The 23,974-nt window shown below is 39.2% G+C and overlaps 1 protein-coding gene across 1 annotated transcript in view; it reads left to right on the top strand.

Moving 5' to 3' along the window:
• The window catches only part of LOC124875729 (urotensin-2 receptor), a 161,189-nt gene extending 138,289 nt beyond the window's left edge, over positions 1-22,900 (top strand). The window contains exon 4 of the mRNA XM_047378082.1: positions 19,077-22,900. The gene's annotated coding sequence lies outside the window, so the exon portion shown is untranslated. The remainder of the gene's footprint in view (positions 1-19,076) is intronic.
• The last annotated feature ends 1,074 nt before the right edge of the window (positions 22,901-23,974 follow it).

The following is a 23,974-nucleotide window of genomic DNA, read 5'->3' as shown; positions in this document are numbered from 1 at the left end:
AGTTTTTGAATAGCAAGAACTATAATTTATAATATTAACGTAATCACTGTGTGCTAACATAACCTTTTAAATTCAGCTAAATCAGGTTAAAATGAATAAATTTAAGAATTTACATTTTGCTTGAAATCTTTTAAAAAACAAATTTCAAAAAAGAAATTTAGGTCATGAGAACATTCTCATTTGCACATTAATTATGTCATTGCCTGGCATTTGTTATCTTTGTCCCCACAAAGACGGTGTGCATGCAACAACTAGGGAGTGCTGCCTGCACACGCACACACACACACACACACACAGTCAGCCAGTTCTCGCTTTGGAGGGAAATGTTGGATATATCGAAAGTTTTAAAGACTCAAAAAAGTGAGAATAAATGTGTTTAACTGATCAATAGTGTTTAGTGTTTGAGCATAATAATTCACAAATCTGAATTGTGGCCACAACATTTGCACATCAATTTCTTTAATTACCAACTTTTGACAATTATTGTTATTTCAAGGGATGAAACAAAGAAGACTTGAAAAAAAAACAAAGTTTTTGTCATTACTAGATCATATCCTCATTTAATCAGTTATAGATGGTAAATCCGATGTATGCAACAAATGAGGATTAACTGGGAATTACTGTTTTTCTCCTGTACATTTTTATTGTTTTATAGAGCTTTGATCTCTTTGACAGATTATACAATGTGAAACCTCCCCCTGCTACCTTCCATTTAAAATGGTCCCTTTTACCAATTTTAGTCGATAAGTCATTAACATCATTAACATGGCCTATTTTTAATTTGTATATTATCACATGCAACAGTTAGCAAGTTAATTGAAGGAGTTGTAAGAGGTCTCAAGTGAAGTGCTGAGACAACTGATAAGCTTTAAAATTGTCCATTATCCTTCATTGAAGATCCAGCTTTTCTGCATTCTGAATATAATTGAAATGCATAATTGAGGTGAAGGTAGTCTGGATTAAACAGCTTGATACTATACAGTTTATTGTATCTGCATAATGGAGAGATTTCTCTTAGGGGCAGCTTAATTTACAGGTAGTGTCTCTAAGAGCAGGTACTCATGCATGCACCGGCACAAACATGTAATTGAATAGATGGCTATTAAAGCTACAGAGAGCTATTGCATTGATAATTACTGTAGACTGTAGCAGTGTTGGTTTACAGACATGAATAGTCAGAGTAGGAATTCAAATGAGAGAGTAAGGGAAAGAGAAAGATGTTAAATAAAAAGCAGCATGTTGGCACTGCTTTAAAGTGGTGTTCGTGTCAAGTGAAGCAGCACAACAGAAAATGATTACTGTTTTTTATGTGTTGAATTTCTCAGCAATTTCCTTACTGGCCAGATGCTGGTGCTGCATGTTGCAAAATGAGAAAATTATGGTGGGCAACAGGTTCCAACACACAACAAATGGCTAATAGCACCACAATATGCTCCAAACACTTAAATGATGCAAACTTCAAAACACACATACACAAAAAGCAAATGCAACAGAAAAATGCAGCAAAAATAAAAATGCTGCAAGTACCACAAACAACAGCAAGTTAAAAAAGCTGCAAGCTTGGTCCACAAAACTGAAGTGCATAAGACCATTAGGTAGAATCAACCACGGGGTCACATAGAACCAGTGACTTTTACAATATTATATAATCATCATCTTTATTGGTCATTGCACATGTACATTACAACGAAATTTGTCCTCTGCATTTAACGAATCCCTTATAGGGAGCAGCATATAAGGGCAGCATTTTTATGTAGGTAACATTAGCATGCCCCTCGTGGTCTAGTGCACTGCCATTTTGTGGAATTAGCTTGCAGCTTTTTTAACTTGCCGTTGTTTTTGGTATTTGTAGCATTTTTCTTTTGCTTTGGTCTATATTTTGTGAATGCAGCACTTTTCTTTGCAGCATTTTGCTGTTGCAAGTTTTTTGTATCGGTGTGTTTTGGAGTTTGCATCATTCATGTGTATGCAGCGAGTCTTGCCATTTTGTCGTACGTGCTAGCACCTTTTGGCCACCAAAGGAAACAGTTATGTTTACACAATTTTCACACAGCATCTGTGAAATAAATGGATTTTTGTAAACTCAGACTTCACTCAACCTGAAAGCCAATAAGGATTTTATATGGTGCAAAATAAATTTCATATTAAAACCAAATAAAACTTAACCAACAGTAACATGTAAAATTTGCATTCTACAGCCCTAGAACTGCTCTGCTGCCTTGACCAAATAAAGTATAAAATCTAACAATAATCACATCGGCAATGCTTTGCAAAATCTTTAACCCTATTGAAATGTTTTGCATTGTCACTGAAAGACCAACAAGTAGAAGTTGTGAAATGGAAGTAAAATGATATATTTAACAAAAATTGTTGCAATTACTGCTGCAAGTCTTTTGATGTATGTCTCTGTTAGATTGGATGATTGGAGCATTTGTCAATTTTCAATGACAGCCACAAATTATCTATTGTATTTAGATCTAAACTTTGTTTAGGCCATTCCAACACATGAATGTACTTTAAACTAATGATTTCATTATAATTCTGGAGTTGGGTCATTGTCCTACTGGAAGGGGAATATACATCATTGTCTTCAGGTTTATATGCCCTATATTTAGCTCTATCCCTCATACTCGTACTCGTAGTCTTCCAATTTATCCGGGACCGGGTAACGAGGGCAGCAGACTCAGCAGAGACGCCCAGACGTCCCTCTCCCCAGACACCTCCTGCAGCTCCTCCGTGGGGATCCCAAGGTGTTCCCAGGCCAGCCGAGAGACATAGTCCCTCCATTATGTCCTGGGCCGTCCCCCGGGCCTCCTCCCGGTGGGACGTGCCTGGAACACCTCCCGAGGAAGGTGTCCAGGAGGCATCTGGTATAGATGCCCGAGCCACCTCAACTGGCTCCTCTCGATGTGGAGGAGCAGCGGCTCTACTCCGAGCCCCTCCCAGATGGCCGAGTTCCTCACCCTATCTCTAAGGGAGTGCCCGGCCACCCTACGGAGGAAGCTCATTTCAGCCGCTTGTATCCGGGATCTCGTTCTTTCGGTCATAACCCAAAGTTCATGGCCATAGGTGAGGGTAGGAACGTAGACCGTCCGGTATATCGAGAGCTTCGCTTTTCGGCTCAGCTCTTTCTTCACCAAAACGGAACGGACCGGCACAGCGCCCCCATTACTGTGGCAGCCGCACCGATCCATCTGTTGATCTCCCGCTCCATTCTTCCCTCGCTCGTGAACAAGACCCCGAGATACTTAAACTCCTCCACTTGAGGCAGGAACTCCCCTCCAACCTGAAGAGGACAAGCCACCCTTTTCCGGTTGAGAACTATGGCCTCGGACTTGGAGGAGCTGATCTTCATCGCAGCAGCTTCACACTCGGCTGCGAACCGCCCCAGTGCATGCTGTAGGTCTTGGCTAGAGGGGGCCAGCAGGACCACGTCATCTGCAAAAAGAAGAGACGACATACTCTGGTTCCCAAACCAGACCCCCTCCAGCCCTTGGCTGTGCCTAGAAATCCATAAAATCCATAAAAGTTATGACCAGGACTGTTGACAAAGGGCAGCCATGCCGGAGTCCAACATGCACCGGGAACAGGTCCGACTAAGTGCCGGCAATGCGAACCAAACTCCTGCTCCGCTTGTACAGAGACCGGATGGCCCCTAGTAAAGGGCCCCCGATTCCATACTCCTGGAGCACCCCCCAAAGGGCATCATGAGGGACACAGTCGAATGCTTTCTCCAGGTCCAAAAAACACATGTGGACCGGTTGGGCAAACTCCCATGAACCCTCGAGTACCCTGTACAGGGTATAGAGCTGGTCCAGTGTTCCACGGCTGGGACGAAAACCACACTGCTCCTCCTGAAGCCGGGTTTCAACTATCGGCTGGACCACCACCCCAGTCTGCCAGTCCAGAGGCACTGTCCTTGACTGCCACACAATGTTGAAGAGGAATGTCAACCATGACAGCCCTACAACATCCAGAGACTTGAGGTACTCATAATGTCCCCAGTCGAGGTCAGCAGCTTCCCACCCCCACTGTAAACAGTGTTGGCGAAGCACTGCTTCCCCCTCCTGAGGTGCCGGACGGTTTGCCAGATTCGCTTCGGGGCCAACCGGTAGTTCTTTTCCATGGCATTAACCAAACTTCTCCCAGGTCTGAGTTTTTTCCTCTGCCACCGCCCGGGCCGCGGCACACTTGGCCCCACGGTAGCCGCCTCAGGAGTCCCACAAGCCAACCACGGCCGATAGGACTCCTTCTTCAGCTTGACAGTGTCCCTTACTGCCGGTGTCCACCACCGGGTTCGGGGATTGCCGCCGCGACAGGCACCGCAGACCTTACGGCCGCAGCTATGGTTGGCAGCATCGACAATAGATGCGGAGAACATTGTCCACTCAGACTCTATGTCTCCAACATCCCTCGGAATCTGGTCAAAGCTCTCCCGGAGGTGAGAGTTGAATACATCCCTGGCCAAGGGGTCGGCCAGACGTTCCCAGCAGACCCTCACTATGCGCTTGGGCCTGCCAAGTCTGTCCGGCTTTCTCCTCCTCCAGCGGATCCATCTCACCACCAGGTGATGATCAGTGTACAGCTCAGCCCCTCTCTTCACCCGAGTGTCCAAAACATGCGGCCGAAGGTCTGATGATACGACAACAAAGTCGATCATTGACCTCCTGCCTAGGGTGTCCTGGTGTCAAGTGCACTGATGGACACCCTTATGTTTGAACATGGTGTTCATAATGGACAATCCGTGGCTAGCACAGAAGTCCAATAACAAAACACCGCTCGGATTCAGATCGGGGAGGCCATTCCTCCCGACCACGCCTCTCCAGGTGTCACTGTCATTTCCCACGTGGGTGTTGAAGTCCCCCAGCAGAATAATGGAGTCCCCGGAAGGGGCACTATCCAGCACCCCTGACAGGGACGCTAAGAAGGCCGAGTACTCCACACTACCACTCGGCCCGTAGGCTGAAATGATAGTCAGAGACCTCTCCCCAACCCGAAGGCGCAGGGATGCGACCCTCTCATCCACTGGGGTAAACCCCAACACTAGATGGCTGAGCTGGGGCGTGACAAGCAAACCCACCCCAGCCCGCCGCCTCTCCCAGTTGGCCACTCCAGAGTAGAAGAGAGTCCAGCCCCTCTCGAGGAGATGGGTTCCAGAGCCCATGCTGTGCGTGGAGGCGAGCCCGACTATTTCTAATCGATATCTCTCGACCACGAGAGGTCTCCACCTTCGTCCGCCGCCCAATCCTCTTTGCACCAGTCCCTCACGGTTCCCCCTGCAGGTGGTGGGTCCCGCAAGGAGCAACCCAGCCACCAGGTGCTCTCCGACGAGTCCCGACCACAGGCATGGCTCCAGGGTGGGATCCCGGCTCCGCCGTACCGGGCGACGTCACGTGCCTCGATTTCTATCCATCTTCCCATAAACTCTGAAGCACATTTTTGTCACAAAAGCACAAAAGCATTCCCACAGCATGATGGTGTTACCACCATGTTTCAGCATGGTGAACCAAATATGGCATTTACATGTATCACAGAAAGTTAAATTTTGGTCTCATCTGACCAGAGCACCTTTTCCGTAATGTTTGCTATGACCCCTATGTGGCTTGAGGCAAACAGCAAATGAGACTTCTTATGAGTTTCTCCTTGCTATGCTTCCATAAAGATAAGATCTGTTCAGTATGCGACTACCAGTGAACTTTGTATTTTTGCAGATCTTCTGGAGTTACCATGGACCCCATGGCTGCTTATTTGATTAATGCTGCCTGTGCCTGTCATTTTAGTTTAGGTGGAAAATCATGTCAGTTGTGTAACGTTTTATAACCTAATCCTACTTTAAACGTATCGACAACTGTGTCTCTGGCCTGTCTGCTGTGTTCCTTGGTCTTCAATATTGTGTTTGTTTGCTCATGTTCTAAAAAAACATCTGAGGCTTTCATGGAACAGCTCAATTTACAGTAAGAACTGAAAACTTTCCTCAAAGGTGGCGGTATTCATTAAATAGGTAACTTCTTCTTAATTAGTTATCGAATAAAAGGTTCTGAATACAAATGCATACCACACTTTTCTGATTTTTCTTCTGTAAAAAAATAGAAAGCTGTCATTTTCCTCCTTTACATTTTGGGTTTGTGTGTCACATAAAATTCTAATAAAATACATTGGAGGTTGTGGTTGTAATATCACAAAATGTTTAAAAGACTGAAAGGTGCGCAATTATTACAGATAGAAATGACTAATTGAAATTATCAAGCAGAACACCAGTAAATAATATCTGTCTATTGTGACGTTAAACTTGGTGTCTTTCTCAACTTTAACATTTAGGCACCTGTTTGATATTATTTTGATAATAAAGTTGTTGTAAAAGCCAAGGAGAGTGGGTACAGAAGCAGAAACATCCAAATAAAATGCTGGGTTGATAAGAAATAGTTTTTAAGGGGCAAAAGCAGTTAATAGCAAGAGTACTAAAACGTGTTTAGGGAGGATCTGCCAAGCTCTCCCTAAAACAAGGAGTTTATGGGGTGGCCCACTAATGAAAGATAGGAGCAGTTAGTTTATTGTACATCAGTACATGCGTTCATGCATTTATGAACAATTTTCTTGTTACATAACAAGGATTGAAAAGCATGAGATCAATCATAGCTGCCTCAAAGTTGGATGGGGCCTTAAGCATTTGATTTGTGGCTCCTATTGCCCCTTGGTCCCTATAGCACCAGCATCTCTTTCAAGTTCTTAATGGTTGATTTTTTTGCATGTTGTACATTTAACTTGTTCCATTTATTATCTTGTGTTCCAATAATGGATTCCCTAAATCTTCTGTATTTTCTCTCCAATCTTCTTTGCAAAAATTACCCAAGATATTGACTCCAAATAGAAAACGGCTTGAATGAAAATAATGCAGGATAATTTTTTCTTATATTTTATTGTTTTATTAGAGCAAAAGGTTTAAAACTAGATTTAATATTTTTCCCACCATTTTAAAAGAAAAAGCACTAATCCAGAACATCATGACATGGACTAATGGAGGTAAGAAAATAAGAAGCAGATACATTTTTTTAGGTGTAAGAGACTGAAAAGTGCAAGAAAATAATGACATACTTAAAAATTCCAAAGCTGACTTAGCTTTCCTGCAGGAAACCAGCTTTAAACCTAAAGACCGCCTAAGGCTGTAGAGGAATAAGATGAGTAGAGCTCACAACTTAGGCTTTAACATTAAAGCAAAAGGGACATTTTTTCCTTTCAAGTTTTGCTCTAATGGGAATTAAAAGTTTGTTACTGAGTATTTGCCCTAAAGTATATGTACACTACAAGTCACAAGTTTGAACGCACCTTCTCATTGAGTGGATTGCCTTTATTTTTATTACTACGTCTGGGAACTCCTTCAAGACTGCTCAATTAAGCTCATCGAGAGAGTGCCAAGAGTGTGCAAAGCAGTAATCAAAGCAAAGGGGGGCTATTTTGAAAAATCTAAAGCATGAGTTATTTCACACATTTTTGGTTACATAATTCCATATATTTTGCTTCTAGTTTTCATCTCCTCTGTGTGTACCTACTATATAGTTAATAATAAAAATAAAGAAAAGCCAATGAATAACAAAGGTGTGTCAAAGATTTCTGACTGGTACTGTATGCTCTTCTTAATTCATACTTTCAAATGACTAAAGCTAGTTTTTGAGGTTTTTACCTTCACCCTTTTCCCCTGTCCCTGTTCAAACACTTTTTAATTAAAGTTATTGACCAACATTTGTAACACATTAAAAATGTACTTTTCGTTTAAATCTGCCTGGTGCATGATTAATTTTGATATATTTTGATATATCAGATATTTGTTCTCTTTTGTATATTGTAGAATAAGGAAACTTCAACAGATTGGCATACAAAATACAAAGGACTTGTAGGCAGTTTGTACCGTGATTGGCTAGCCACTGGCTGCTAAGGACACCAACACTACTAACTGTTTCAGAGCTTGCGAAGCTAAAGGGCTATTTCATCGGAGGAGTTACATTAACTCAGTTACATTTACTTGAGTATCTGTTTGAATGGAATGTACTTGAAAGCATATTTTTACTGCATAACACGTTTTACTTCTACTTGAGTAATATTTTTTTTTAAGTAACACGACTCATACTTGAATACATTCTCTGGCTTCTCTACCCACCTCCAATTACTTCACTGAGTGAGAAACAAAAACATTTTAACCAAAACTGCACAGAAACAGAGACACACTGGCAATGTCTATGTTAAAGTTCAACTTCTTGTTTGTACTCCAGCTTCATTGTTTCAATGTCATTTTGTGTCTGCTGAGCCTGCAATGCCATTTGGAGGTCCAGTGAATTCACAGTAAATGGTTGTCACTGGTAGAACTTTTCTCTGGTCTAACATATATAAATATTGGGTTCAAAAGCTGTATATTGAGAAAAAAAAAATACAACAGGATTTTGATCACTCTTTCTTTGAAAATGCTTGCTGTATTTAGCCCATTTTAATAAATTAATTATAAGCAGGATTTGGTGCACCAAAGCATGCTTTTGATGAAAAGTCATCGGATAGATGTGGTCCTGTTTACTATGAAAATAAAGTGAATGTAAAAAGTGTGGTTATTAAAGGATGAATACTTTGTGTTGCACCTAACAGTTTAAATCGTAAGAAGATTTTACCTTTCTTGTTATAACTTATAACCTAATTAAATATAAAACATCTCCACCTGCATTAACCACCTGTGCTGGTTGGCCAAATAATTCTTGAATTGCTGTTCGGGGCCACTCAAAATTAGTCCAGGGGTTACAAATGGCCAGCGGGCCACACTTTGGACACCTCTAGTTTAGACTTTTAGTGCCTAACATCTAGGACTGTTGTTTCTACAAGGAACTTTCAGGTGTTGCTCATTTAGCCTCTTTGTCCTTTTCATTATCAGGGATTTAATTATGCTGATAGTCTACTGCCAGGCAATGTCATTGCATGACTCCAATGCATAACATGCATGTTCAGGAACTTGGTCAGTATTATTTTAGGTTGGTCAGGAGTCAAAATCTGTCACATTGCATTTGAGTCAGCTAGCCAAAAATGGGCCAAAAAATAAAACTAAATGTAAATTAGGTTTAATACAAATACTATATTACAAATGATCTGATCCGAGTATTCTTTATCACTATTTCTCATAATTATTAAAAAATACTTCTTTAACAAGAGCTATGAACTTAAAAAAACAGTAGTTACATGTTTTTTTGTTTTTACAAATAAAATGGAAGTAGAAAGGGATGAAATGGCAATGCGTGACAAATGGAGGTATGTATTTACAAAGGTTGATACAAAATCACACGTTTCTGCAGATAATTTATATTTGTTTTGTTTTTTGGTCTGTTTTATGTTGGGATCTACTGCTGCTAATAAACACCCTGAACTACTCCTTTTGTAAATAGTTTCGCCAGTACCACAAGTTACATCACAGACTGTTAACCTGTTCATAAAGGATAACAAAGCCAGTGACAGGGGTCTTATAGGGTACAAAAGCCTTAGTCCCTAGGCAATCCTGCTTCATCTGTTAGCCTATCCATTAACTTTGCGAACAAAAATAGGGTTTAATATTTCCGATGTAATCACTGTAGTATATCTGTAAAAAATGGGCTGAGGTGTTTTACAAAAATTTACAGAATCTTACATTGTTAATTTCTTTTCTCATTATATGTGAGGCACAAAAGAGCAATAAGTACTTGGGTTTAGTTATCTCATAGAATAAAAATGTGTCCTTTCTTGGACCAATTTACCTGATTATTGTATTTTATTCTCTTACGATTGGCAAGGCTAATTTAACTGGCATAAATTGGTTCTCTACGATCTTACAGCACTAACATGACTTCTCAACATCATAATAAATCAAAAAACTACCCTTGGAATATTTCAGTTTAATAATTTCACATTTATCTCTGACCATACCTTTGTTCTCTAAAGTGCAGTTATTTTATTAGATTATATCCCTAAGTGGCCCAAAAAAGAGCTGAAGCTTCTCTAAAGTCAATGTCATCACAAAAATGTGCAGACTTGACAGGATTCTTTAATCGTCCTTTACTGCTGGTCATTTAAGCACAGCTCAGGGGGTATGACGTGTGGCATAGCAGCAGAAGGCTGTAAACCACGAAAGCCTCAGTCCGCGATGAAGCCATCCTGGGTTTGAGTCCTGACTCCAAAGACATATAATGCATGTCTCTCTCTCTCTCTCCACCCTACTTAGTGTCTACATACTTTGGAAAAATAACAAAAATTGTCAGGTTGCTGATGTTTTGGTAGGAGCATCTATATTCTATACTGACGCTTGTTGTTAGGCAAAATCTTTTCTTAATGAAGATATTCAACTATGTATTCTTGGGTGCTGGGTGGCTCAGTTAGTAGAGCAGGTGCATAATGTATAAAGAATAGTGGTTGTCCTGCGTTCAGTTCCCAACTTTGGGCCATTTGCTGCATGATCTTTCCATCTGTTACCTTTTTTGTCCAGAATAGGCTTCTTAACTCTGGTGAAGAGACTTCTGCCTGGTGTCGGTTGAGTTTATGTTTGTTGATCTGAGACAGACACAATGAGGATAATAATGGTTAGGGTTTGGTTGTACAAAGGGCCTTCCAAATAGGAGACAGTGTTTCAAGTTTTATACAATGGATAACGTGACAACATTACAATGATTGGCTGTCGGGAAGTGAGGCAGAATCTGTGGATGAGGTTCATTGGTTTCCAGGGAGATGGACCTGGGAGTCTGACGGGTCAGACCATAGATCCCCCTTTCGTGGAGATAAAACCGTACTTCATCTCTGCCTCAGGTTAATCTTGACCTCTGCTGGTCACTCCGTAGTGTGCTTCAGATTAACGTTAATGTCAACAAATTCATCATATTAGGTTTAGAACTTGAGTGAAAGCGAGTCCATATCAAATTATGTCAAATCATGTCCTGCACAAAACAGCTGACCACTGCTCTTTATCTTCCAAACCATACATCTGTTTTACTGCAAGTAGTCATACCACTCTATCTCTATACAAGACAAATTTTTCCACCTTAACATGACTAACTTAGCTCATTTACAGTAACAAGCTTGTCTCTGATCCCCCACGATAGAGCAGTAGCATAGAGGAGGCCACTGAAATCTTTAGAACATTCATTCTTCTTTAGCAAAGGGGAAATCCGCCACATATATGGCTGATTTAAAGTAGCTAATTAACCTAGCGTGCATATTTTGGGTCATGTCACTCTATCTAAACTTGCATCTTTTAAATTGTGAGGCCACAGTGCTTACTGCTGGAGCCCCCATGCTGCCTTTATTGTGATATTCTTCCTAAAACTCCTAAATCATGATCTGTAACGAGGGATGTGAGGAGATCTGGTGGTACATCTAAATCTTGTTAGGTTACTCTGTTGTGTTGACAGAGTGGACTACAGACACTGCTTGTGGGGCCATATTACAGAAACATTAAGGAAGCCTCCAGTACATGTAAAGGGTTTGCGTGATAGCATTTTGGTTGAAAAAAGATACATAAGATAGATTTGCAAACAATGAAAAAACTTCAAATGGCAACCTTTAGCTGATATGGTGCTACACGATTTTAGGACAACATGACATTTTGATATTGTTGTTAAATTTAAAATGACAATTTTGATCACAACAAACATTTTCTTTTCTGCTTAGTCTCCTTTCAGTCATGGATGTCGCCATCACTTTCTCGAAGTTCTATCTTGGTCACTTAGATCTGGTTTTGTTGTGGGGACAAATACAACATCACAAGCCCATCTTAGGGGCCAAATATATTATTGGAAATTAAAGTTTCAATGGTAAGATAAGGTAAGTTCATTTATATAGCGCTTTTCAGTAACGAGACACTCAAAGCGCTGTACATACAATTACAATACAATCAGAAAGAAAATAAACACAGAAAAACAAATCAAATGATACTACAATCCTTCTAAGAAATCTAAAAATCTATGAATCCTTCTGAGAAATCTAAAAATCTCTGGCCAACATTACAATGATACAGATAACATTAATAATCCTTTGGGTTTTACTGGTAAGAGCTGGTTCTAAACCAATCTTTCTAAAGAGGTAATTATAACATTAAGTCCTCTATATAGGGGAAAGCATCTTGTGCTAAGAGACAATAATCCTTGGGTTCGCTGGTATAATGCAATTGTAGTCATTTGCATCCATTGAAATTTAACTAAGCAATCATTGAGTTCTGACTAAGGAAGCTGAGTCACTGGTGTAAAAACAACTTTTGTTCAAATTTTTAAGAAATTAGTATTATTTTCCTTTTACTGATAAATCTAAAAATCTATGAACAGGAGAAGAAATGAAGAAATGAAATCCACATTTAGGTAAAAAAAATAAGGAGCACAGGAAAGCAACACATATAAGCAAAGATTTTGCAGGGGCATGGTGGACTCGTGAGGGTGCCAATATTTAAGTATGAGTGTGTGTGCAAAGAATTAGACTGTCAACACTGCCGAAGGTGCCATTGTCCTTGAAAAAGAAATGGAAGTTGCATCAAACAGCCATACAGTTCAGTTCACAGATGAGGGGGGTTGCTGGGGCAGAGCATCGTATTTACAGAACATCCAGGAGAATTGTTTTGATAACAAGCCTGTGAAGGCCGTATCGGAGCGCCTGAATTAGACAAACAATAAATGTTTTGGTTCAGGCTGGCTGTGATTTTCCACCTGCCTTCAAAGTCTTACTGGTATTTCTCAATTTCAAATACAAATAGCCAAATTTCTGGTACATTCAGTAGATCCTGAGCAAACAACTTTCTCCAAGATTAAATCATATCACCTTTGAGTCCGGGAAACGCAGCCAGCCTGTGATTCTGTTCAAGGATCTCATCCAGCTTGTGATTCTGCTCTCTTAACATATGAGTCTGAGTGCTGAGAGCTGTAAAGATCCGTTCAAACATCCCAGGCAGCTTTGGAGTGCTTTGAACAGTTGCCGATGTTTTACGAATCTTTCGATAAGCCAGGTAACTGCCAACTCCAAAAAGTAGAAATCCTGTTATCAGAAATCCAATTATGTACAAATCTTCCACGTCCTCGACTGACATTGTTGTCAGGCACACAATCTTCCACTGCTGCCAGGAATCCATTGCGTATCCAGAGAAGAACATCCCGTCTGGACAAGAGGGTTCCCTTCTACCCTGTTTTACCGTCGAGAAAATTTGATCGATTGCGTTGAGAGACCAGCTGACCAAATCCATAATGAAAATTAGGAGGATATGCAAACAGAGGCTCTAAGAAAAACATAGACAAAAAGCTGAAGCAGGGCAAAAAATGGGGGAGGATCAAGGAGAGAGTGGAAAAGCGTCTTACCCCACCGAGAGCAGACGAGAAAAGCGATGGACAGCACCTGAATTTCTGCAGCCTTCCAAATGTTTTGCAATTGTGATATTGCACACATTGATATTGCAGTGATGATAGTGATTCATTGTAATGTAAAGCTCTTGTGACTAATGATGTTAAAGTCTAAAGTCTAAATTACAATTTATAACCAGCACTGCTCCCAACAAGCTCAATAAGTGTTTGCATCCTTGCTGTTATTTGCAGTTTTTCAATATTTTTGTTAATAGTGTGTTGTTGTTTTCTCATGCACAATTACAAATGTGTTTTTTGTAAATTTACAAATCACCCTACTCAGTTGCATTTTTCATTAAATCTGAGTATGCCATTATAAAAAATTTACATCATTTTATATTTCCTTTACTGTACAGGATACTCTTATTTTTTGATCTTTATAGTTTTTTACATTTATGAGTACTTGTATGCGTTGCTTTTTACACTGATGCTGACAAACCTGAATTTCCCCACTGTGGGACAATAAAGAATATTTTTTCATTATTTTGAGGTGTTTGGGGTTTGTTTTGGGTATTGCTCTTTACTTCTGTGAGATTTATCCTTGGGTTTCATTGTTATTGTATCTCTGTTCAGTTACTGTCATGTTTTGTCTCTATTCTCACCCAGTGGCACCATAGTAATCAGCTTCATCTGGTCCACCTGTTCATGCCAATCAGTTTCTGTTTTCACCTGTGTCAGTTTTCTTCTTTTTTTTTTTTTTTTTACCGTGTCCTGTCCGGCAGAGAAGCACTCAGAATTGTTGTCTGAGTGCCAAGAAAAAGCCCAACAGATTTGTTTTCACAAGTGGAGCATTACAGCTTTACGCTTTAAAGCTCTGCTTGATATTCATAAAAATAAACTTTATTAGAAACTGCTTTGGGATTATTTCAATTGTTACAGACACGGACACAAAAATGGAAAGGAAAAAAAAAGAAGCACGAGAGAGAGAAAGGGGGGCAAAAGGGAAAAGCGGAGAGAAGGAGAATAGAATGGAGGAAAGAAAGAAGGATGAAGAGAATACAATATAACACCCTGCTTGCTTCTACACCTGCAGAAATGTTCGTATTACCAGCCTTTTAACTGAAAGGTGCACCGTACTTATAAATCCAAGATGTATTTAGTGGTAAATGTGGCTCAATATAGAACATTTATGTATTTGTTAACACCTGAATCTAAACACCTCTGGGTCTGAGTGTAAGCGCGCATGTGCATAAAAGGTTTCTCCATAAAAATATGCAATAGTGAGTGTGAGGAGCCACAGACCCGCCCCCCTGGACCCGGGACAGATACGGAGGAGATCCGAGCCACAGACATCCAAAGACCCCCCCAGAGCATAGGAACCCAAGGAACCCCAGTGTCAGTTTTCACCTCGTGGATACATACCCTTGCCAAGCCTGTTCATGGTCTCATCTGTGTGTTATGCCAAGCCTGTACATTAAAGACTACCAGTGACGTGCAATGGGGTTCATGACTGGTGAGGCACAGACTCATCAGCTAGTTATTTAAAACAAGGGAAGTATAACTTAATAGTTTCTATTTGGAATGGAATTCCATTAAAAATAAAATAAGGGAAAAAATGTATTCAAATCCACCTAAAGAGTGCCACCACGAATATTTCTTATTATTTTCAGGATAAAGAAAACATTATTGCTAACTTTCAACATTGCTAGAATCATTGTATGGTGAAAAAAGAACTAAACAATAATAAATGCAACTGACATTAGCGTCTGTGGCACAACACACTCTATTCCAATTTGTTTTGGTTTGGATTCCCGTTCAGGCCAGTTGACTCTTCTGAAACATAACTGATTGGGACAACTCACCAAACCCAAATAACACTAACCAACCTCCTGCTGGTGAATATTACATGTTATAATCATAAAACCACATTTCCTCACAGTAGACTACACATATAATATAGAAAGTCCCTTTAAACACACTTTCATACCAAAAAAGTCAGCTAAAAAGTGACCACAACAAGAAAGGTATAAAATGGTAAAGGAGCTAAATGATCAGAACCCACCAACAACACTTGGAGCATATTGACAAAACTAAAGCTGAGGTTGCAATAGGCGAGCAATAGGATGGAACAAGCACTGGTCACATTTCGCACATTTTGTGTTGAAGAAAACATAATGGACTGGGCATTTATTTGTAATCAGAAAATAAAATATATTTTTAGATTGACTATGGGCATGAACCAGTGTGGGATTCTGAGTGGCTTTAGTTAAATCCAGGGAGACTTTTATCAAGGAAACTTTATTAAGGAAAATGACAATATTATCCCAGAGATTCAAAGTCATTCATAGTTATATAACATATGCAACTCCACTTACATCTCCAACATGTTTCTGAATCACTGGACATTAGTCTTCAGTTCCATTTTACAAGGAGTCCAATACTTTCTGTGGATAACCATGTAAGACTTATGGGCTTATAGCCTTAAGTGATTAATCCGGTTTGCATTTCCCTTGATATTTTATGTCTGCATCTCATTACCTCCTCCTATGACTAAACATACAGGTCCTTCTCAAAATATTAGCATATTGTGATAAAGTTCATTATTTTCCATAATGTCATGATGACAATTTAACATTCATATATTTTAGATTCATTGCACACTAACTGAAATATTTCAGGTCTTTTATTGTCTTAATACGGATGATTTTGGCATACAGCTCATGAAAACCCAAAATACCTATCTCACAAAATTAGCATATTTCATCCGACCAATAAAAGAAAAGTGTTTTTAATACAAAAAACGTCAACCTTCAAATAATCATGTACAGTTATGCACTCAATACTTGGTCGGGAATCCTTTGGCAGAAATGACTGCTTCAATGCGGCGTGGCATGGAGGCAATCAGCCTGTGGCACTGCTGAGGTCTTATGGAGGCCCAGGATGCTTCGATAGCGGCCTTTAGCTCATCCAGAGTGTTGGGTCTTGAGTCTCTCAACGTTCTCTTCACAATATCCCACAGATTCTCTATGGGGTTCAGGTCAGGAGAGTTGGCAGGCCAATTGAGCACAGTGATACGATGGTCAGTAAACCATTTACCAGTGGTTTTGGCACTGTGAGCAGGTGCCAGGTCGTGCTGAAAAATGAAATCTTCATCTCCATAAAGCTTTTCAGCAGATGGAAGCATGAAGTGCTCCAAAATCTCCTGATAGCTAGCTGCATTGACCCTGCCCTTGATAAAACACAGTGGACCAACACCAGCAGCTGACACGGCACCCCAGACCATCACTGACTGTGGGTACTTGACACTGGACCTCTGGCATTTTGGCATTTCCTTCTCCCCAGTCTTCCTCCAGACTCTGGCACCTTGATTTCTGAATGACATGCAGAATATTGTCTTTCATCTGAAAAAAGTACTTTGGACCACTGAGCAACAGTCCAGTGCTGCTTCTCTGTAGCCCAGGTCAGGCGCTTCTGCCGCTGTTTCTGGTTCAAAAGTGGCTTGACCTTGGAAATGCGGCACCTGTAGCCCATTTCCTGCACACGCCTGTGCACGGTGGCTCTGGATGTTTCTACTCCAGACTCAGTCCACTGCTTCCGCAGGTCCCCCAAGGTCTGGAATCGGCCCTTCTTCCTCAGGGTCTGGTCACCTCTTCTCGTTGTGCAGCGTTTTCTGCCACACTTTTTTCTTCCCACAGACTTCCCACTGAGGTGCCTTGATACAGCACTCTGGGAACAGTCTATTCGTTCAGAAATTTCTTTTTGTGTCTTACTCTCTTGCTTGAGGGTGTCAATAGTGGCCTTCTGGACATCAGTCAGGTCGGCAGTCTTACCCATGATTGGGGTTTTGAGTGATGAACCAGGCTGGGAGTTTTAAAGGCCTCAGGAATCTTTTGCAGGTGTTTAGAGTTAACTCGTTGATTCAGATGATTAGGTTCATAGCTCATTTAGAGACCCTTTTAATGATATGCTAATTTTGTGAGATAGGAATTTTGGGTTTTCATGAGCTGTATGCCAAAATCATCCGTATTAAGACAATAAAAGACCTGAAATATTTCAGTTAGTGTGCAATGAATCTAAAATATATGAATGTTAAATTTTCATCATGACATTATGGAAAATAATGAACTTTATCACAATATGCTAATATTTTGAGAAGGACCTGTATGTCCTCCCTTGCACATCTTCCTCTTTTGCTTTTTTAGACCATTAAGCTTCAGTGGGTGAGATTGTCTCATAAGTTAATAATGTCATGATGATCCCTTTCCTACTTGCCCTTGCCCAGAATACTTGCACCAAAGTTTTAGCTATTAGAAGGATTTTGCTTTTACAGAGTACAGCTTCTTAGCTAAGAATATTTCCAAAAGTCTGTTTTAGACGTTTTTCCATTATCTGCACATATGACCCACAGATAAAGTCATTACTCTTGAACACATCTTCAATAAAACTAATTCCAGCCTTGAACTATGCCCTCCAATACTGCATTTTTTTTACCCACTTTCTGTGCTTTCCTATGCCAAGCAAAGATTTGTTTGAAGGAGAATTGCTCCTTCGTAATTCAATGTTTACTCTCAAAGTTTCCCTAGCAAAGGCTTTTAAAATGGGGTATCTACCCCTGTTTGAGATATTAAGGACTGAACAGGAACACATTTATTATTTTTCTAAATAAATATATGTATGCAGTACATTCACATACACCTGGTAAAGTCAGTAGATTTATGAAGATTTAAGGAACCATGCTTATTTCACAGAATAATAATCCCTTTTGTCCTATTATTTCTACAGAAACACTGAGTCTAACTAGCTGACATTGGGTGGTTAATAAAAAGTATTTTCTTTCTGGGTGTAGTCTATAATCAGCTGCCTATCAGACACTGCTCGTAGTTAGCCAGATTTTTAAACGGCATTCATTTAGTAAAAACGATGTGTGAAACTTCTTTAGTTTACACATCTTGACTTTCGAATCTTGGTCTTTGGCCTTGTTGTAAACAAGGGAAAGGTTTTCAAGCACCTGGTGGGGGAGGGGCAGCGCAGTGCTGCTCTATGCTTTATACAGCCAAGAGAACCCTGGTCATTTCAGCCCATTGGCTGTCATGCTATTGACAGAGCTTCAAACCATATGAACGTGATGATTAATTAAAGCAGTTTTGAAACCTAACCTTTTCAAACCTTAGTACTACACCTTGATAGAGGAAGCTGACTCATCCCATTGCCTTTATGTTAAATTATAGGACAGATATTCTATTTAAAAAAGCCATGCAGGCACCTCAGAGTGCAAAATCTGATGTTTTTCAAAAGACAATCAGCCATGGTATGTTCAAATTAGAAAATGGAAATAAATCCCCTCTGTAAAAATGTATCAACACCCCCATACAACAGCAAAGATTGCCTTTGCATATTAGAAATGTATTTCACCCTTAGCATTGAGCAAGATTTTCAGAGATAAACACTTTTTATTCCTTTATTGCTGCTGAAACCTGGGCAATCCATTTTTTATTTTATTTTACCTTTCTCATTTATTCTTGCTGTAAGGATTTATTGGAGCTTTCTGTATGTGAATTTCATATATCGAATTTAATTAGATGTGACAAGCTTACTAAGTACACATGGGAAATGATAACAGCTTCATTGCTATTTTTACTTGCTTGCCATTTCCAATAATAGCATCCACTGCAAACGACTCAGATTGTGAATGAGCATGTAAATGTGCTGAAAGGAGTTGCAGCCTCTGTATTAATCTCTGTGCTTTCTATTCTGTTTATCTAACAGAATAAAGACAAAGAAGAACAGAAGTAACAAATGGAAGACAAACAAGTGAAAGCAGATCCTGAGCTCATCTTCATTTGCAATTGAGGACGATGAAAAAAGCTGCATTTCTTGTTTTTGTGCGTGGGCAAAGCAGCTCTGTTTGCATCCCAGCAGAGACTGAATGACAAGTAACTGCTGCTATTTTTGACTTCAGTACAGTTTTTCACATTTACATTAGTCACCTCTTGAACTTCCTTTGCCATGAAGACAAAAACAGATCAGTTTTAAAGGTTCTCTATTTTACTCCATGTTCAACTTGTTTTTCATTGGATTAGCCTGCATGCAGAATAATTTAAAACTCTTTCTATAAATAACAGTGGGATATTGGTTTCAATGAACGAGTAAGAATACCTATCAATACCTGTCAATGTACCGTGCCTAAGCACCAACACTCTTCAATGTGAAGGTTGTTACTGTGGAAGGAAGATTTAGTCATTTAAGAGTTAGTCATTTTTTAGTAGAATCAAAGACACAGAAGAAGCTATTAAAAGAAAATTGGAAATAGAGGCATGTCAGCTTTTCAATCATTCTGCAACAGAGAGCTAATCTTCTCGTGGGTGCTGGTTGCCATTTTGTACTCTCTGTATTTGTATTTTCTGCAGAATTGGTGACTTGGTAAAATGATCCAGAATACAAAGCATGGAGAAACAGCTGGTCTCAGTTAGTAACACTAACTGCATGACTCATCTTAAACTCTAAAATGTGTCGTGTTACATTTGGCATGTTTCTTCCTGCCAACCAACATCTGTGTTCCTATGTGATGTTAACATTAGCTGAGCCTCAAGATCAATCTGCCAGATGTGCTGTGACTCGTTTGTCTGCCATAGCTCTACCAAAAATAGATTTTCCTGGCTTTTCCAGTTCTCATAGTTATTTGGACCTGCTAAGTCATAGGATGAGACAGATCATGGTGAAAATTGCATCTTTCTTCTTCAGGTAAGGGAACTATTACTGATAATGACTTTACAGAACCTCCCTTCAAAATATACAAATCAGCCCTTTGAAATGTCTATTTATGATCAAAGTGACTGCTTTCTCTCACACACACAGCAAAACTTTACTTCTGATCCTAATGTAAATAATAGTGACCTCTCAATGCAGAAGTCTAGATAGAAACATTGAAAACTATAATACAATTGCAGGGTGTGCGCAGAAGACTTACAGCACAAGCTATCCACAGGGTAGGGAGTATCCTAAGGTCTACACGTTGGTTACTTGTATGGTAAGCACCCAATAAGTACATTGCACGTTTTTGGTAGGTTTCTCATAGGTGCTTATAAGTACCCTGTAGGTAATGTGGATTTAATTAGAATTTCGTGATCAACAGGTCACACTTCACAATACTGTTAAGCCCTTGTAGGTACCTACAAGGATACCACCAAGGTACCAACTAAGTATCCACAACGTGTTTACATGGTATATTAGGGTTGATGTTGGGGATATTTAAGGAACTGAATACCAACACAATACCTACAATACCTATCTTATAAGTAAACTGTGGGTATATGTTATGTTTGCCTATAGCTAACTGGAAGAACCTTCCAGGTGGCCTGCAGTAGTTGATGTTTGCAGTCTAATGAGGAAACGTTTGGATTTGTTTTGTTCTTCATAGAGGAAAACAACAGATTACAAGTTTTGTTTTCTTCATCAAGAAAGCAATTTACCCTACTCTTTTTTTTCCCTCACTTGCAAAAAATTCTTTTAAAGACACCTCAACCAGCAACAGATTGATTGCACATATCACATTTTCATGGAAATAGCTAAAATAAGTTCTTTTCTGTGTTACCATGGACATTTATTGAGCAACTGAATATTGGGCTACTGCTGCTTTAGAAGTTGACATATTTTAATTGGTACAAAAACACAAAGAAATGTATTTTTAACCCAACAAAGAGCTCATCTGTAGCACAAAATGAAATTGAAACAATGCCCCTTGTCCCACTGTGAAATAAATTTCTCAAAACAACTCGATAAAGCCATTTCATAGAATATTGATCAGTTAGGTATTGGTGGTAGATTTTAATATCTTTGCTTTTGGCCCCTCTCTCTTTTCTATAAAAATGTAAAATACCACCCTCAAACCTGAAAGTAAACCTGAATGTACTTTTTTTTTTTTTTAATGTGTGGCTTCTGTGTGCACAATAAAATTCCTCTGCATGTAAATATTTCATTTTAATGCTGCTGTGCAATGTTGTCAGTATAAAAACCCACCTGTGCACATAAAAAAAATATTTTGTGTGAGGACTGACTCTCAAGTTTCTTTGTTAACATCACTTCTTTTATCCTTTGATCATCACAGCCTCAGTCTTGATAATAGAAAGGATAAGAGGAGTGTAAGCAGTGCAGCTGCCGAAAGCCAAGCTGTTACAATTTCACTGATTTTATTCCCAGTGCAATGAACACAAGCTCCAATCATTTCCTAGCTTATGCATATGTAAGTCCTCTGAAGAAATCATGTTCTTGAAATTGGGAGGTTTTGCACAGATATTAAAAAGGAGATTTTGTAAAATCTTTTTCTTGGGGAATCTTCCAAATGTGTACATATAGTTTTACAGGACCTTGCAAAAGTCCAAACCCCCTTTTTTTTTTTTTTTTTTTTACAAATTGTCACATTACAACCACAAGCCTATCTATCTTATGGAGAATATATGCGATAGACCAACACAAAGTAGTGTGTAAATGTAAATTAAAGGCGGAATGATTGCTGTTGTAGCATTTTTCATAATGAAAAATCATAAAAATATTTTGTGCATTTTTTTTTGTCCCCCTGAGACAAATACTTAGTAGAACCACCATTTATTTGAATCCCAGCTGCAGCTCTTTTGGAGTACGTCTTTACAAGCTATACATGACACTAAGCTGAAATGTCTGCCTATTCTTTGCAAAATAGCTTCAGAAATTCACAGCTGGATTTAGGTCTTGACACATGACTGGGCCATACTAATGTATAAATATGGTTTGACCTTAACCTTTCATAGCAGCTCTGGATATAAGTTTTGGGTTGTTGTCCCAAAACATTAAACCTCTCTTTAACAAACCTCTAAAAGAATTCACACAAGTGAACTACTTTTTATAAATGTTTGACTTCTGAAGGCAGTTGGTTGCAATGGATATAATTTAATAGCATCAGAGTAAAGGGGAGCTGAATACCAATCCACATCACTTTTCAGATTTCTGTTTGTAAAAAGAAATGTTATTTCACTTGCACTTCATGGTTATGCACTACATGGTCAATCACAGGAAATCCCAATAAATGCATTCAAGGTTATAGATGAAAAATAAAAATATCGCGTTCTGTGGTTTAGAGTGACCAACGTACAGACAAGAAGAGCTAAGCAGCAGCATTCAATTCAATTCAAAGATACTTTATTGATCCCCGAGGGGAAATTAGAAAAGGATGTTAAAGGAGTCGTCTTTCTTTATTCAAGAAAAGTTCAAAAAGGTTTTCCAAAAGCGTAGCAAGAACGTACCAAATATCACTGCAGGTAGAAAAACTCTGTTTGAAACTCCAAAAACTTACAGCATAGATTCTGCAGGAACATAATACAAAAAGCACTTAGACATGAGTGGAGAACGGGATAGTGAATGGAGGAACCAGCAAAGTACAATGAGAACCAGAGAGCTAATTAACAGAGGGGAGTGAGGTATGGACCAATGAAACAGAGAGGCAGGTAATCAGATGAGAATGGAAATCAGGTGTGGACCAGACTATAGAGAACTGAGGGAATCTGGGTAGTTGCTAAGGTGACCAAACTAGAAGACAAAAGGGAACATGAGGGAAGCTAGACAATAACATAACCAAAGGGACCTGACTACAAAAACAAAACTATAAATAATAAAACTCAGGAAAACAGATCTAAGCAAGACTATGGATGAACATAATAAACCAAAAGAAACCCTGACCGTAAATAAACAAAAACTAAAACACAGAAAGGGAACCAGGACGAGAAGGAACAGATAAAATAAACTAGTAAACAAAAAGCCCAAGTGAACGAATCTCAAAACATAAACACAGATATACTAAATGGGGGACTAAACTAGAGACTACAAGGGAACTAGAATAACAACACATATAATAATAATCATAATCATAAGAAAACCATAACAAGCAATAGGAAAGCATAAGAATAATATGAATAATAAAAACCATACAAAGTAATAAGAAAGTAATCATAAGGAAAACTTAAGAACGAAAAGGAAAGAAAATGACAAAACACTAGGAGGCGGTAGAAGGAACAAAACTAACAGGGAACAAAAGGAAATATACAAACATGACTACAAAACCTCAAAATAAATAAACGGTTGAAAACACAAGACCACAACAAAGTCCAAAATGTCGCACCACGACAAAAAACAAATTGCAAAATTTCAAGAAGTCTGAATACATTTGCAAGGAGCTGTAGAACAAGCAACATCAACTCTGACTATGCTAACATTCACTGGAATACAGTCACATTTTACACCACAGGATTTAGTCTGCCAGGTCATTAATAAACCTATTTACTAGCCACAGATAGATCTGTCCATGAGCCAAAAAGCATGACAGGGTTTGTCTGCATTTTCTGTTGTTGGAATGTGCAGCATGTTACTATGAAAACAAAGAGAAGAAGGGAAAAATCCAACTCTGTAAATCTAACCCTCCATTCCTCTATTTCATTAACTGAGCAAGAGCTGAGATTTAGATATAACTTTTTTGCCTGATATGTCAAATAGAAATTATGCTTTTTCTGCAATGTGTAAAGTTCATATTATTATTTATGTATTCCATGCAAATTTTTTTTTTTATGAACAAGCAATTTTGTTGGTCTGTCTTTGCTGCAGAGTTTAATTGCCGATCAAAGCTCAATGTTCTGTGGCAA

The sequence above is a fragment of the Girardinichthys multiradiatus genome, chromosome 10 (genome assembly GCF_021462225.1).
Source record: "Girardinichthys multiradiatus isolate DD_20200921_A chromosome 10, DD_fGirMul_XY1, whole genome shotgun sequence".
NCBI lineage: Eukaryota > Metazoa > Chordata > Actinopteri > Cyprinodontiformes > Goodeidae > Girardinichthys > Girardinichthys multiradiatus.
This window is presented reverse-complemented; position numbering and strand designations above follow the sequence as displayed.